The sequence below is a fragment of the Chlamydotis macqueenii genome, chromosome 10 (assembly GCF_036417535.1).
Source record: "Chlamydotis macqueenii isolate bChlMac1 chromosome 10, bChlMac1.mat, whole genome shotgun sequence".
Taxonomy (NCBI): domain Eukaryota; kingdom Metazoa; phylum Chordata; class Aves; order Otidiformes; family Otididae; genus Chlamydotis; species Chlamydotis macqueenii.
In genome coordinates, this window is record NC_141565.1 from 18,532,162 (window position 1) to 18,547,776 (window position 15,615).

Below are 15,615 nucleotides of genomic sequence, written 5' to 3' on the forward strand. Positions count from 1 at the left end.
GAGAAGGGGAGGGGAGCTGATATAGGGGGAGAGGAGGGAGACCAATATGTCTGAATATGGCAGCAGATGTATTTTGACATTCTCACAGCTCTGCCGTGATGTCATGAAGTTTTCATATAATTAACCCCTGCCAGTAAGAGCATCGTTTCATGACATCTGTCCATTGGGAAGAGAAGGAAGGAGTCAGGGACAAAACATGAAAACTGCCTCAATCTTGCTCTCACGCTAAAACCAAAATCAAACAAAATTCAATTAAGGCTACAAAATGGCATTCACATCTTCCGTAACGGCGACGGGCTTTTCCCAATTCATTATCTGCCCCAGCTGCCTCCTCACCCCACTACTCACCACGCACACCCCAGCTCACCCCCAACGCCTTCTCCTGACAGTCCTGGTGCAGGGGATCCCCTCCGCTCTATAGTCTAGTCCCTCTACACGCTAACCACGAGCACGTTACATAAAACAGTATTTTTTAGAGAGAAATTGCGAGAACTTTACCTCATTCCAGTGTATTTCTGTTCACATTATCTTAATATCTGCTTGCTTATCTCATGGTTTAGAAATGACAGGTGCTAGTGGTCTTTTGTTTGACAGGCCACTACACAAATAACTGTCTTGCCTGAAAGGGCTAATGCACTACTAATGAACAATAAATCAACTTTGATTATAAAGTGTCAGACCAATCAGTTTGCAGTTCAGCTCTATCACAGTCTAGGCCAAGGCAGCTACTCTGTTTAGGCAGGATTTGGGTTTCATCTCTGCAGCCTTATCAATGAAATTTTTTGGAAGTAGTCACAGGAGATCACTGAAAGCCCTCTGACAGCAGATCTCCCGCTGGCTGTGAGAAGAGGAGGGTCCTTGCTTTTAGAGACTTTCTAGGCTGCTACTGCAGAAAATACACAGTCAACCAAAGCCATTTCTTAACCAGAGAGAAGCACGCTCTAATGACACGGTCACATATAAACACGTATTTTCGCTGTGACTTTTAGAAGAGCTAGATGCAAACAGAATTGCATTTAACTTGATGTCAAGATGTGTAAGGTATCCAAAAGCTCTGCACAATGTGCTTACGAGGGGCCTGATCCGGCCAATTCTCAGAGAGCAGGCAGAGTGCTTACTGTTTGGGGGGGAGCGAGGGGGCGAGACCCCTCTCCCGTTACAGCTACTGCACGTGCACAAGCCATGCCAGGATCGGGCCCGGGAGCATCAGGCACGAAAATCAGCTCTGATCCAAATGAAAAAGACTTTAACATTTAAGTTTATTTATAAAAAAAAAGGCAAACTAGCCTGCGTAAGCCACTTTTTATTAGAAATAAACTTTAGCGATTTATTGTAGTTAGCAATTCAACACTCGCTGCTAGAATAAATCTGACCATTTCGTTTTCGTAAACAGGTCTTAGTCACCCCGAATGATTCATATTTCCTGCCACCAAACTTGTTTTTATTTAAAAATATAAAACGGTAGCGCTTCCAGCGCCGGCACAGGCACCGAGACCACCGTGTCGCGTTACCGGGTGGCTTTTCCCGACCGCCAGCCCGGGGACAAGTGGAAACCCTGGGCGTTTTGTAAAACAAGCCGGCTTTGAAGGAGTTAACTGCAAAGAGGAAGAGTGTATCTGCACTTTGCTCTAAACTTACCACCCACTTCCTAAGGGCTCCCTCCTCCCCGCCACCCTGGAAAACCATCCCGCTCGCCCCGGGATGCCGGCCGGCAGGGCTGACCCCCAGCTCGGCTCCGCCGCGATCCCGTTCCGTTTCTTGCACCGGGGCTCCTCAAACCCAAACCTCGCTCCCTTCATTTCCCCCCCCACCCCGGGAAAGCGACTGGCGAATCCAGGCAGCGATCCCGGTTCCTGACATTTAAACCTGACCGAGTGTTTTTTCCCCGGCTCTCTGCACTTTTCCCGCCTTCCTCGCTCTGTCTTCAAAACTGAAGTGAAAACCGCCCGGCCGGCTACGCGCACCCGAGCTGTCAGAACAAAAGACAGGCGAAGGCACAAAACAAATCACTTTTTTTTTTTTTTAAAAAAAAAAAAACCTTCAGCAAGTTGCGAGGTACCTCCCTCCTCTCACCCGCGGCCACCGCGGAAACTCGGCCCGGCCCAGGAGGAGCCGGGCCCGCCAAGGGCTGCAGCACCGGCCGCCTTCTGCGGGCTCTCCCCGCCACTTCGGGAGCGGGCCTGTCCCTGTTCCCGCCTTCCCCCCCCCCTCAGCGCGGCACCCACCTGGGCGGCGGCGGGCGGAGGGCGGCGCGCCGGGCCATGGAGCGGGCTGGCGAGGAGCGGTGCGGTGCGGCGCGGAGGCTCCGCGGGTGCGGGCGGAGTGGCCGGGGCGCGTTGCTCGCCGGCTGCCGCCGCGCGGCCCCGCCCTGCGCCGCCGCGCACACCCCGCCCCGGAACGGGGCGCTCCGCGGGGCCCGGCCCCCCTCGCCCTCCTCCTTCTCCTCCTCCTCCTCCTCCAACCGCGGCGGGCACCGCGCTGCCTCGGCGCCCTCTGACCCGCCAGCCCCGCAGCGACCCGCCGGGAAACCGCTTAAAAGCCGGCCCCCCTCCCCATCCCAATAAATCTGTGCCAGCAGCGGGGAGAGGTGTCAGCTCAGCACCGGGCTCCCGGCAGCACCTCACGGCATCTCTCCCTCCCTCCTTCCACAGCAACTTTTCTCCCGTGAAAATTGGCCGTTGCTCTCCTCTCAGTTTAACATCGGGAGAGAATAATTTCAAAAAACCCAACAGCGAGAAGCCTCCAAGAGGAGCTGGCACCAGACCCCCCGCTCCCCCCAGAGCGGGACCGGTGTCCGCACAGGGCCGAGACCCCCACGCACCTCCTGGGCCAAGGCTCCTCTGCCCTGGGCCAGCCGGAGCCATCCCCACACCTGGCTGGGAGCCCCCCAGTTTTGGTGGAAGCCAGGGCCCCTGCGGCTGGAGCCATCCCGGCCTGGCTGGGAGCCCCCTCAATTTTGGCAGAAGCCAAATGCTGCCTTTGGGCCTGCGCCACTGCTGGAACAGCTGGATCAGGGGGTTCAGGGCCCTCAGAACAACCTTCCTCAAACCCCCATGCCAGAGAGCTCAAAAAAATACTTGTCACAGCCCTGCAGACTGGGACACGCTGACACAACCCTGCCAGCCCGCCGTCGCTCGCCCAGGCACGGCCGCGCTCCCGCCAACCCATCGTCTCGTGCCCAAAACGCTACTCTCCATTCATTGTTGGGCAAAATCTCTCCTGCTCTTTGCATTTCATTTTTTTTTTTTAAACATTTTCACATAGTTTCCAAACTGTGCAGATACTTCAGGTGGAAGTCACTGAAAAGAGAAGCCGCCCTGACAGCGCGAACAGAACTATTTTATTCGCAGGAGTGGAGGGCCGCCAGACAATAGCGCCATTAGTTATGCTGCTGACGAACCTCACAAGAAGCAAAGACAAAAGGACCCAATTTACTGACAACTTGTGATCTGATGTTAAACGGGATGCGATACGGATTGCTTCCCACCCGAAAGTGTTTTCGTGTCAGATAACAGATTTATTAATGGGATTTTTTTTCAGGTCACAAAAATGTGACCCCACCCTCTTATGAATATTTAATAAGGGACTAAGGGCATCTTTTGCAAGACCCTAAATCTGCCAGAAACAGCCTACATGAATCAGCGAGCGCCTGCCTCTTAAAGAGGCACACACGCAGGGAGCGGGTCAGCGCCTACGGGCCACGGGAACAGCCGGCGGCGGTCAGTATTCTCTGTAGGCAAAGTTCAGCAGATACACACGCACGCACTCCGACACACTGGACACTCAGTAATACTACAAACCGGCAACGCGTGCGATGAGCTAGTAGTAATTATCGCCCGCGCTTAAGAGAATCCTTCCTGTCCTGGACTTCAAAGTAATCTCAAGGAAGTCCGACTGCTTTGAGGAATATAGGACAGAATGCACAGACTTAAACTTTTCAACAGTTTCTCTGGCAGACCACCTCCTCCTCCCCGCTGCATTTGCAAAGAGCGTCCCAACCACACCGACAGCGAAGGAGCATCCTCAGAAACAGCTCTGTGCATGTAACACACCCTCACTAGCTTTGCAGCTGGGACACGGAGGGGGGCACGCACCCGGGCAGTCTCTGCAGACCCCACTTCAGCAATCTTCTGATCTATCTTGTCTTCCTCAGCACAAAGTTCTGACACACACAAGACCCTCAATCCTATTAAGTCACACCTTCAATTCTCATTTTCTAAGACAGCCAGATCCAGGTACACGCAGCTCAACGAAAGACCAGTGCCGCCATCCTGTCCTGATCACTGGCTGATCACACACCTTTGGACCAAGCTCTGCCTTACCATATTTATAAAAAAACGAGTCTCTATGAAGCCTACAATTTTGTGCAAGGCATTTCTCTTCTTTCCAAGGGCAAAGAAAAAGCGGAACGTGGCAATGCAAGCAGAAGGCTGTGAGCTACACGCAAAGCAAAAGCATAGTGCTGGCTCTGGCATGGACAATTCTCCCCAGCCTTGGGCAAGTCACCCAGAAATTTTGGTTTTTAAAATTTCTTTTAAATCACATTGAAGATGCCTATCTCTCCGAGAGCTCAGTTTGCAAAATTTCTAACCTGGCTCTGGAGGCACCTGCACGCCCACCACTTCAAAGGCAGTCAACGGCCTCAACATCTCTGTCTCTGCATCTGCAAAACGGGGACAACTCTACTCATTTTGGGATCTTCTGTAGACCAATATTTGCAAAACACTTTGAAAACGAAAGGTGCTGTCTAAGCACTGAGCGCTGGCCACAGAACCTGCAAGCTGTATTTTAAAAGCATTTTATACCCTTTCATATAAAAGCTTCATACCTGCAAGCTCAGCCAACGTCTGCTGTGGACTGAAAACTTCAGTCTATTCCCTTAGTAACGGAGATGGGAGCACTTGTTAAGTAAGGTCACCACGAAACACAACGCATTTCTAAGCCAGCAAAGTATTTTAAAAGACCAAGAAGAACCATAAACTCCCACTTTAATTCCATTCAATTAGGGAGAGTCATCACAGACAGAGACCATCAGACAGGGATGTTCAAAACAGAACATATAAAGTATCAAATTAAAAATAACTGCGAACGAGCCTGGCAGACGAGGTGGCTATTTCGCACCGCGCGCTCATGAGATCAGATTCATATTAAGTGGTGGTATCAACACCTAGGTGAAAAAAAATAATCACTGGAATATAGCCCTAGTGCTAGGCTCCAAGGTCCAACTCAGAGGAACAGATTATGAATTACGAAGATGAACACAGTGGAATAAATGGTTTTGTCATGCCATTATTTTCCATGTAGACTTTATTCACAGACTTCTGCAGGTACCTATCCACGCAGAAGCCACGGACTTGCCTACCAAAAAGCCCCAGCTGCATATGGGGCAAGGGGGAAAGAAAAACAAGACAAGACATCCACACAGCGCAACCTCCTCTAAGCAGAGCTAGCCTGCCCCGGAGCAGGACATTTTCTGTCCAGTCCCAGTACGAGGCAATTTCTACCCGGGACAGCAAATCATCTCTTCTTGTCCTGGGGATGTCCCCCACCTTTTGCTCTCTGGCAGCAGATGGTGGGCCAAATCCTGCACTCTCTGTCTCCGAGTACAAATTTGGGAGCAATCCAGGTGAACTTTGGTGCTGGTGCTGCTGCGGCACGGAGGAGTCTACACCAAACCTAGCAAAAGCCAGTGCCAAACTACGCTGCTCGGCACACGGGCTAGAGCCACCGGCCGGTTTACAAGCGAGCTGCTCTTTGCAGTTCTGAGGGAAATAGCAGCCTGGGATACTATTCCTGCTCCTGGATCCCCAGGCCCATTTTTGTGGGGTTAAATCACATTTTCCTGTTTTGAGAATGCTTCATTTTCCCTTGTTGCTGTTTGAAAGACCTATGAAAACAAACGGGGAAAACAACTGACTAAACAGGAAACAGTGAAACTCACTACCCACAAAGTGCTGAGAAAAGGACAAAGTAAACATTTTTTTTTTTTTTTGTAATTTTAAATAATCTCAGCTAATACCCTCACGGTAAAACATATTCAGGCAGAAGAGTGATTTGATTTTTAGGCTGGCGGTGTCTCTAACAAACAGAACACCACAGCAATTAACATTTCAGTAACGCCTGTGTCCCCATTGCTGCTCTTTTTTTGATGTGAAACTGTCATTTTCCTTATTGCCCCTGCAAATTCTGCACGAAGAAGGCTCTTTAAATCCCCTTAGTGTTGTACAATGGTTTAAATTTCACTTCATGGCATGCTTTAAATTACCATTCACATCTTCATTTAATGCATCATTTTATAATGCCAGTGTTACCAGTTAATTTATATATACACAGCAGGATGTGTCAACATTCAGGTGAGTTATGAATATGATTGTGCAGGAGTTATGGAAGACATTTCAGCAAAATTATGGTTCCCTCTAAACATAAAAATATTAATAATGAATCAAACATCACAGGTAAACAACAAATTTTATATAATCGCACCCCTCCATGTGTCCAGATAAATAAACAAATTTAAAAAGCAACATTTTTGCTCTGCATTCTTATTTGATTGATCTTAATAAATTGCCATCTCCTTTCCTAATAAACTGTAATCTCTTGTTTCCGCCACAAAGTAAAATTTATTAGCACACTCTTCTACCAGCAGGTCTGCATCACTCACAGCACAGTGTGCAAATTGTTCCAAGTATGCTTGGGCATTATTCATAATTTATTTTTCTGCCCCAAAGTACACAATATATTGAAAGGTAATCACCACTAACTGTTCTCGGTTACTTTCCTTAATTATGTGAGATAACATTTATGTCACGTACAGTAGAGGAAATGCTGCAGTTTCCATTAAAACATTTTTTTTTTGCCAGGGGTTGAAACAGGGTGTTCGCATGGAGAAACCCTTCTTAGGACAGGCAAGACCAGAGGTGGTATCTGGTAGGAGATGGCAACACCTCCACTTGAAAAGAACAACGCTTGTCTACCAAAATAACCTCCTGGGCATGACAACGCGCTGGCTCCGAGAGGAAAAAGTAGGTGTTTTGTCATGATGTGAAAGTTGCCATGGTAAGAAAAAAAACCCACAGAATGAAACATCAACAAAGCAAACATCAATCAAACAGAGTTTTGCCCGCTAAGTATTAACCAGTCAACTCCTGGCCACCCCAGACAGATCATCTCCTCGGTGTGGGCAGGCAGGCGCTGTGGGCTGCCCCAGTGTCCCCAGTTTGGCATGTGGAGACAGATCACCCCGGGCTGGGGCTGGGGCAGGTACATCTGGTGTGAAAGGCAGCGTCAGGCGTGCTGCCCTCTCCTGGTAACCCACCTCTCTCATCAGGGGGCTTCACGCTTTGCCGCCCCACAAGAACCCCGCTTCGAAAAAACCATGCCTACTTCCACAACACGCACCCCTACACACACAGGCATCTTGACATCGATTTAAATTAAAATAAATCTGATTAAATATGGGCCTTTTCACGTAAAAGCGCCTATCAGTCCGTTACGCAGCTTACCCGCACGCAGCCTAGAAGCTACATCTGTGAGAAGAACCTGTGCCATCGCTGGGCATCCTGCCGGTTTTCACTCGCTCTGCTGGGAAGGCACGTCGGCATATTTTAAATAGAATATCTTAGCAGTAATGGGCCACTGTTCTCATCTCAGTGGTCCCCAAGGTTTCATGATACAGTATATTTAGCTGGCTCAGAGTTCCAAGTTCTCCTCCAACACTGAAAAGCTACTTTTAATTTTTTTAAAGAAGGCAGCCGTGGGAAGAGCTTTTGCTCATCTTTTCTTTCAAGAGGAAATGTTAACTTTGTAAATGCAACAGAACAACTCAAATTATTTCCTAAAGAGGTGTTCAGGCAACAGCCCTCATGGTTAGACAGGAGTGCATAGAAAATGTGCAGCGCTGCTGCTGCTGCTACACGGGGAAAGAGTTTGAGAGCGGCACTGGGACCTCAGCTCCAGGAATCAAATGCACCTCAGAAATGTCAAAAAGCAGCAGAACAGTGCGATTTGCAAAGCCGGCAAACAATGCTATAGCCAAGAAGACTTACTGCAGGCAGGAGGACACAGAGGAGCCCTCCGAGATGACCTCCGGTTGCCACATTGGACTTGCAAGGCATGCTTGCTGCAAGGCAGCGCGGAACTACCAGGATGAGCTACTGCAGGTCACCATCCCGGATTCCCCTGCATACGGATAAACAGCGTTTTTGGAAGCAGGGCGTGGTGAGGGAGGCCTCAGCGCAACCCACACAGGGTGCTTCTCCTCCTCCTCCTCGCTGTCTCCGGGTCAGGAGCATCCGCTCGCTTGGCCCAGCAGGACGGGGGCGGGTGGGGAGGAGAAGCCGGCGGCATGCCGCAGGGCAGGAGGAGACCCAGCTCCGGCACAGCCATGGCCTGGCCTTTGGCCATGTCAGTCATTTTGATGGTGCACGTCTGGTTTCACAGGGACAAGAAACAGCCAGCCGTGCAGGCTAAGCAAACACCCCAACCATAGGACTTTGCTCCCGGATCCCTTGGGGTCATCTGACCGGCTCAGAGTCCTTTGTGCGGCACTAAGCAGGGCTCACTGTGTGCTTTGGGGTTTTCCTTTGTACTTCCACTCCGGCCCTTCACAGCACAACGCCGTGATCCATCACTTCTTCCTAAATAAACGGGGTCCAAACGGGAACTGAAGGACAGGGTCCTCCCTTCCCGCCCGCCTCCCTCCCCCAGGCAAACGGGGCTCCCATCTGCAATCAAGGATTACAACCCATGGACGTTTCCTGTCCAAATTTGGCTGCTGCTTATCCCAACCCTTTTCTTCCCTCTGAGCCACGAGAAAAAAGACGGCGCTGAGAGGCGGCGAGTCTCTGAGCTGGGATGGGATGCAGTGCGGCGGCTGGGACTCACTCCTTCGCTGCATCCATCGTGGCAAAGGGTGAATGAGCAAATAAAGGAATTTGTCTGGGGCCCCTAAAAACTAATTTGTCTTCCCATCGCAAGAGAAATCCCTGTGATGTGCCTGAAGAGTTGGGGCAGGGCTGCCTGGGTTGGAAAAGCACAAACTCGCTGCAAAGCGTAACATGGAGAAATGCTGCAAAGATCCATTCCTGCAAGTGAAACTGTTATTTTTGCTCTGGAAGGAGAAGACAATTCTCTGCCATTAAATGCAGCCACTTTGGGGTGGATAGCGGCAGCAACTTCACCATACAGAGCTCTGGAGGAATTCAGGACACCTGAGGCACCAAATCCTTCACTGGAATGAAATTGCAGGGTGATTAAGCAGAGAGAATGTAACTATCCAAACTGTAATTTGGCCAGCACAATAGATCTAACACCCCTATTCTTGGGAGGAAAAAAAATAAGTACTGTATTTGAAGTTCAAAATCTAATTAACTATTTGAGAAAAAGAATTCAGTTTTTAAAAGAAAATTCCTAACAATATAAAGAGAATTAGTGCCAAAGTTTTTGAAGAACCGCATAAAATGGTATGAAAAACGTATGATATTGTAATAATAGGAATGACTGGATTTGCTCAAATGTTCCTTATACCTTATAATACAAGAATAAAATACAGTGTAAATCCTTCCATCTACATAAGTTCCCTGTACAGAAAAATCTCTCCTTTAATAGGTTTACACCTTTAACATGTATTAGTTTGGAAAAGTCCTAGGGTATAATTACACATCTTGGCTTGGCACATTAATAGCTGTTCCCTTCATTTACTGATTTCTTTTACTGGTCAATTTGCTGTTTTACTACGCTGCTCTTAGAGTTCTGCTTCCCAGCGGCACCGTCTGCCAGCAGACCCCGCGCTGGGAAGGGGAGAGGGTCCGAGCTGGGCACGGGCCGCGTGCCGCCTTAGAGAGGTGGCTTTTAATACCTTGCTCTCGGTCACCCACACTTCTGGGATTTGGCATTTGAATCCGCATGTGCCAGTGAGCCGCAGGTTTTGGGCAGAAAGAAGCGCAGCTGCCCTCACTTCTCTGAAAATCCGTGCAGAAATATGCCTTCGGGCCCCGGAGAAAACAAGTCAAGCAGGGCTTCTCCAGGGCTTTCTGCCACCTTGCTGGTCAGGTCTCCCTTCTGGTCGATGTGGACCGCGTGTGTGACCCTAGAGCCGTGCCCGCTGCTGCGCAGGCTCGCGGCCCTGTGTCCCAATTCACTGCTCCTTCCCGCCGTCCCCACGTCGTTTCCTCCCAAACCCTCTCTGCCGCCTTGCATCCCTCAATTCCTCCTCTGCTCCAGGCCTTCCCTCCTCACCGTGCCGCAAATCCCGCTCTCTGCTCTCCTGGAGCTCCATCCTCATCGCACCTCCTCGCCCTCCCTCTCCCCAGCGGCTGCAGGGACCTGGAGAGATGCTCACCTGGGACACGATGCTCACACTGCTCCACCACGTACCCGGGACAGGACCACTTCCCCATCACAGAGAAGGGACACCCGTAACGATCCATCCCACCAGGCCCCGCAGGTTCACTTCGCATCCCTCAGCTCTGGGTTGAACGGCGAAGCTGGCGTTCCCTAAGCCTCTGTCCAGCTTTTACAGGTTTTTCGCCAGTTTAAGAGGGTTTTCTCGTGTTATAGCGGAGCCATTCATTTAACGGCTTTTCAGCACTGCCATTATAAACCAGAACTTTTCAGGTGTTTATTACTCAGCTTTAAAAATTGGCTCTATGCTGAAATTTGGCAAACGAAGTGTCAGCCTAAGAGAAAATTTTTTTTTTTTTGCCAATTTTGTACTCTAAAAAAAAAAAATGACCCCCTTTTGGCCTCCATAAAAATGCAGCTTTTGCTGCCTGTGTGACACTGGTGAAGTAACAAGTCAATATTGTAACAGTGCCAGCTGAGCTGCAGTCATTTAACGCCTAAAATTGCTTTGAAGGTGAAGAGTGCTATTGAACAGCTAATTATTAACTATTATTACTGATCTTGCCACACAACAACGACGCAAACAGAAAACAAAGGGAATACGAAGCATCAACGGGGGGAAACAAGGCAGAATTGATGTGAGGGTCCGGCACGGAACACGGAGGAGCTGGAAAACTCAGGAGCGCTGGCAGGGTGGGGCCTTCAGCACGAAGAATGACCAAACTGATACGGAAATATTATTTTTTCTTTTTCCAGGACGGTATTTCAAACACAAATAAGATACAAATGATACTACTCTACTCTGCCCTGGCGAGACCCCACCTGAAGTACTGTGTCCAGTTCTGGAGCCCCCAACACAAGAAGGACATGGACCAGTTGGAGAAGGTCCAGAGGAGGGCCACGAAGATGATAAAAGGGCTGGAGCACCTCTCTTATGAGGACAGGCTGAGAGAGTTGGGGCTGTTCAGCCTGCAGAAGAGGAGGCTCCGGGGAGACCTGACAGCGGTCTTCCAGTAGCTCAAGGGGGCCTACAAGAAAGATGGGGAGAGGCTGTTTAGTAGGGCCTGTTGTGATAGGACAAGGGGTAATGGTTTCAAAATAGAGGGGGGTAGATTTAGATTGGAAATTAGGAAAAGATTTTTTACGATGTGAGTTATAGAACACTGGCACAGGTTGCCCGGAGAGGTGGTGGAAGCCCCACCCCTGGAAACGTTCAAGGCCAGGCTGGATGAGGCTCTGAGCAACCTGACCTAGTCAGGGATGTCCCTGCTCCTTGCAGGGGGGTTGGACTAGATGACCTTTGAAGGTCCCTTCCAACCCTAACAATTCTATGATTCTATGATACCGTGTAGCATGCTCCATTCCAAAGCTAGAAATGATGTCGGATCCAAATCAGCTGTAAACCAAGCTGAACTGAGGTCAACAGGGACCTGACACTGCTCAGCCAGAGCCAAGAGAAACTCCGCTATTTGTTACACCAGGCAAAAGACAGAGCCGTGAAGGTGCTGCGGACGGGCGGCCTTGCCTTGGCATACATCAGCATTAAAACGGGCTGGGAATTTCAAAGGGCACGAAATATCTAAGCAACCCCCCAAATCTTCGAGATCCTTTCCATTACCATCTGCGTGGGGCTGGCAGCACCTGCGCCACACGCCCCCCAAAACCTGACCCAGGCTGATCCGAGTCGGCTGAACAAGAGGGGAAAGCAAGCTGTCTCCGCCTGAAACCTCCCAAGCCACCCGCTGTATTCCCTTCCCAGGGGACTGCAGTTTCAGAGAAGAAAGGTAAGAGGCTGAGCGTTTCTGCTTTCGGGAAGGAGCGAGGAGCAGGAGGGCAGCGAGGCCGGGGCAGGTGCCCCATCAAAGCAGCCCAGAGGGGTCACCGGGGCCGCTTTCAAACACAATAAAAAGAAAAAAAAAAAACAATTTATCTTTCTGGAAAGTTTCTGCTTGTCTAAGTGGCAGCTATTTAAATACAATTAACAGGCAAATGATTTTAAAATTACAATACATTTAATAAGGCAGCATCGCAAACAATTTGCATCTCATTAAAGTGTTTGAAGCTGCGGAATCAGCCTCTCCCAAACGGGCTGCACGTCAAGCGGGAAACCCAGACACGGGCAGGAGGTTCTGCACCCTCCCCGGACACCGGAGGCACGCCGGGAGGGTGGCAGAGCGGAGGGGCTCGGTGACCCATCGGAGCCCCCGGCCGCGCCAGCCCCGCGGGGAGCTCCGGCCGCGGCTCCTGACAGGAGGAAGGATGCCACGAGCCAAAGCCTCGCTGGAAGTGGGTGTAAAACGAGGAAGGAAGGAACAGGGCGTGTGCGTGTGCATGTGGGATGGGCGCTTTTTAATATACATTTGTGAACAAAGAGTTTAAAGAAATTTCAAGCTATTTACTCAGCTATATATATAATTAAGAGTTTATAGATTACACTGCCACAAACCTTGCGAGATTGCTGCTGGGTCTGGACACACTTGAAATTCCCAGGAGCCTCCTGCAGAACAATCCCACACCGACACGTGCAGCAGGAAAAGCCTCACACGAGTAACAGTTTTAAAAGCTTCCAACTCACTTTCAACTGTGATTTACTGGGGTGGCTCCATTTAACCCGGAGGACGCCAGAGCGCTTCCCAGATCACACACCGCTTCCCCGCGTGCCTTCAGCTTCCTTCAGAAGGACGTGCTGCTGCCTCAAGACCTGCTTGCTTGGATCACAGGATCACATCCTAGGGTGCAGGCTCTGCTAGGCACAGCTTTATACAGGCACCTGTGTGGGTAAGGGTTGCAGTTTTTCCTATTATTGTAGCTCTTGCCCTTCTGTTGTAGCCCATCTCCATGCAGCGATCCGGCAGGAGGCTGGTGGGGACCCACTGCTGGTCGGAGGGAAGGAATACACACGGCAGCTCTACAGGCGATGCACTAACAAATTCCTAGATTAATGAGGAATGCAGCTAAACAGCCTTAATTTCAATTATTAGAAGGCCTGAAAGCAAGGACATCTATGAGAGGACGTCCCCAAATGAGTCACTTCTCACAGCCGGCCTCAAGTGCTGGCACCACCTGCTACCAACAGTGACTTACGCCCCAGCCCCACCTTTAATCCAACAGCTCGCTCCAGAGTACCTCGCGAACCCAGCAGGCACAAACAACGCTTTCTCTAACGTTCAGCGCCAGTTCTGTGCAGCCTTTTGCTTTCTGTGCCTGCAACTCCACCGGCTCTGGAGCTGCGCTGACAGTTGTTTAACGCTGCGCAGCACAGTTATATACAACGCTGGCAGGAGAGAGCGAGAAAATAGTTTACAATTGAATCTGCAGAGGAAATTTGGGTAAGTTGAATGTAATTATCCATTTGGAAGCTGGCCAAGGGCTGGGACTACTCAAAATCGGGAGGGAAGCTGTAAGGAGCGACCAGTTTTGCTCTTCCTTTGCTCGTGGGGGAGAGCGGGGCCAAGCACATCACCCGTGCTGCTCTCGCTGGGGAGGCTTCACTGGGATCCAAGGGTCCCGTCCCGCTGCTGTGAGACCTGTCAGTGGTGATGGGGGGCTGGAGGCACCCATGCCCCACAGCACCTCTGCAAGGAGGGTGGCAGCTTGAGTCTGGGAAGCCCAGGAAAAAAAAAAAGAAAAAAAAAAAAAAAAAAGAAAAAAAAGAAGAGGTGGAAAAAAGAACTAATAATAAATAAAAATCACTGGTAGAAGCAAACCAACCATTGTCTTCCCAACCGCTCTGGGTGCAGCACACCTCAGGAGCCCCGGTGCGCTCCGGACAGTTCCCGGGTCCCTCCATCCCCTGCGCTGTCACCACCAGCACGTGTCACCTCGAGGCTTCCTGCCCAGAGATGCCGCCGACTACCGACACGGGCCTCTGCGCTTCTTCTGCAGACCTGTGGTTTTGTAGTTTGTCAAAACAGGATATTATCTAAAATTAAAAATGTTACTATTTAAACAAAAATGAAATAGTTATTGCTTGTTTAGCGACAAGACATCAGGCTCTCCTCATGTACACGCTGCTTTTTTGGGTTTTAACAGACCTCTGTCCACGCTGGCCAGCACGCTACCTCTGCGATCCTGGATGCGAAGACAAGTGCCTCAGCAAAACAACGCTCGCTTTCTATGAATTACTGAACATGTGTAATTCATTTATCTGTAATATTGTGCTAAACTCAGCTCCAATTAAACAAACGAAAACACCTGCTTAGCACACATAGATCTTTCCATACCTCAGGGGAAGACACATCAGTGTGCTCCGCAGCACAATCTGGCTCAGAAGCCTACACTGACTGACAATGCAAAGCTGGGATTTGGTTTGGTTTCCCCCCCCCCCCTTTAAATGCACATAGCCAAGGAGATTAAAAAATAGAGTCTGTGAGATTTTGGGGGAGGAATTTTTTCTTTTTTAAATATATTTCTGTCTTCGGCACGTGCAGCTCTGTAACACTGAACCGCTCACTGAGGGCTTCTCATGGGCACTTGGACCCGAGGGCACGCGTCACTCCAGAGGAAAAGGTGGGATAATGAGAACTTTAAAACACGCGTAGCTGGCCCCAGACCTCAGGATATACTGTAAAACCTCCAAAGCAACCCTGTGTCAACAAATCTATTGAGTCAGGGAAACGATGTTTCCTTCTCCTGTCCTGCTCATGGACCACGGGCATCCCCCAGCACGGTGGGACGTCCCGCTGTGCCCCCACATTGCTTTAACACGCAAACCAGGGTGACACCAACACGCCGACCACGGGGGCTGAGACCACTCCAGGCACCCCAGAGGACCAAGCAGCACCAAACGAGACACAGCCTCACCTCACGCAGGATCTGACCCAACTTTGGGGCGTCCCTTTGGGGTGCCACGGATGCCCCTGCCCGGGGCCGGTTTGGGAGCTGCGGGTGCTTTGCTGGGTGCAGCAGCTATCATCAGGAGAGCCCGCAGCCTGCCAGATCCCCTACACTTAACTCATTTCCTATTCTTCACTCAACTGCCTGCAGACAATAAGCTGTCAATCAGATCCCCAGAAGAACATTTACAATTATCTTCCCTCTCCCGCACCTCAGCATGGCCCCGGACGAATCGCTCCGTCCTCAACCGCTCACGCACGAGCCATTCCCGACTCTCCGGCTGCTGCGACTGCCCTCACCTGAGAGGCGCGTTAGGAAATTGAATTTCCTCATGTTTTCAAATAAAAGTACCTTGGTGGTGAGGCACTGAAGCCGAAGAACAGGCTTCCTACAGGTGTGAGGCAAAAGCAACCAGGAATGGAAAAACTGTCCCAGTAA

The 15,615-nt window shown here is 50.2% G+C and overlaps 1 protein-coding gene across 19 annotated transcripts in view; it reads right to left on the reverse strand.

The window, feature by feature from the left end:
- FOXP1 (forkhead box P1) overlaps nt 1–15,615 on the reverse strand; it is a 382,770-nt gene that overhangs the window by 84,118 nt on the left and 283,037 nt on the right. The window contains exon 1 of one of the 19 annotated variants that reach the window (XM_086755820.1): nt 12,917–13,320. The exons of 17 other annotated variants lie outside the window; for them this stretch is intronic. The gene's annotated coding sequence lies outside the window, so the exon portion shown is untranslated. Of the gene's footprint in view, nt 1–2,225; nt 2,348–12,916; nt 13,321–15,615 lie in introns of those variants that run through there. One more of the 19 variants, XM_086755819.1, reaches the window with a different exon arrangement.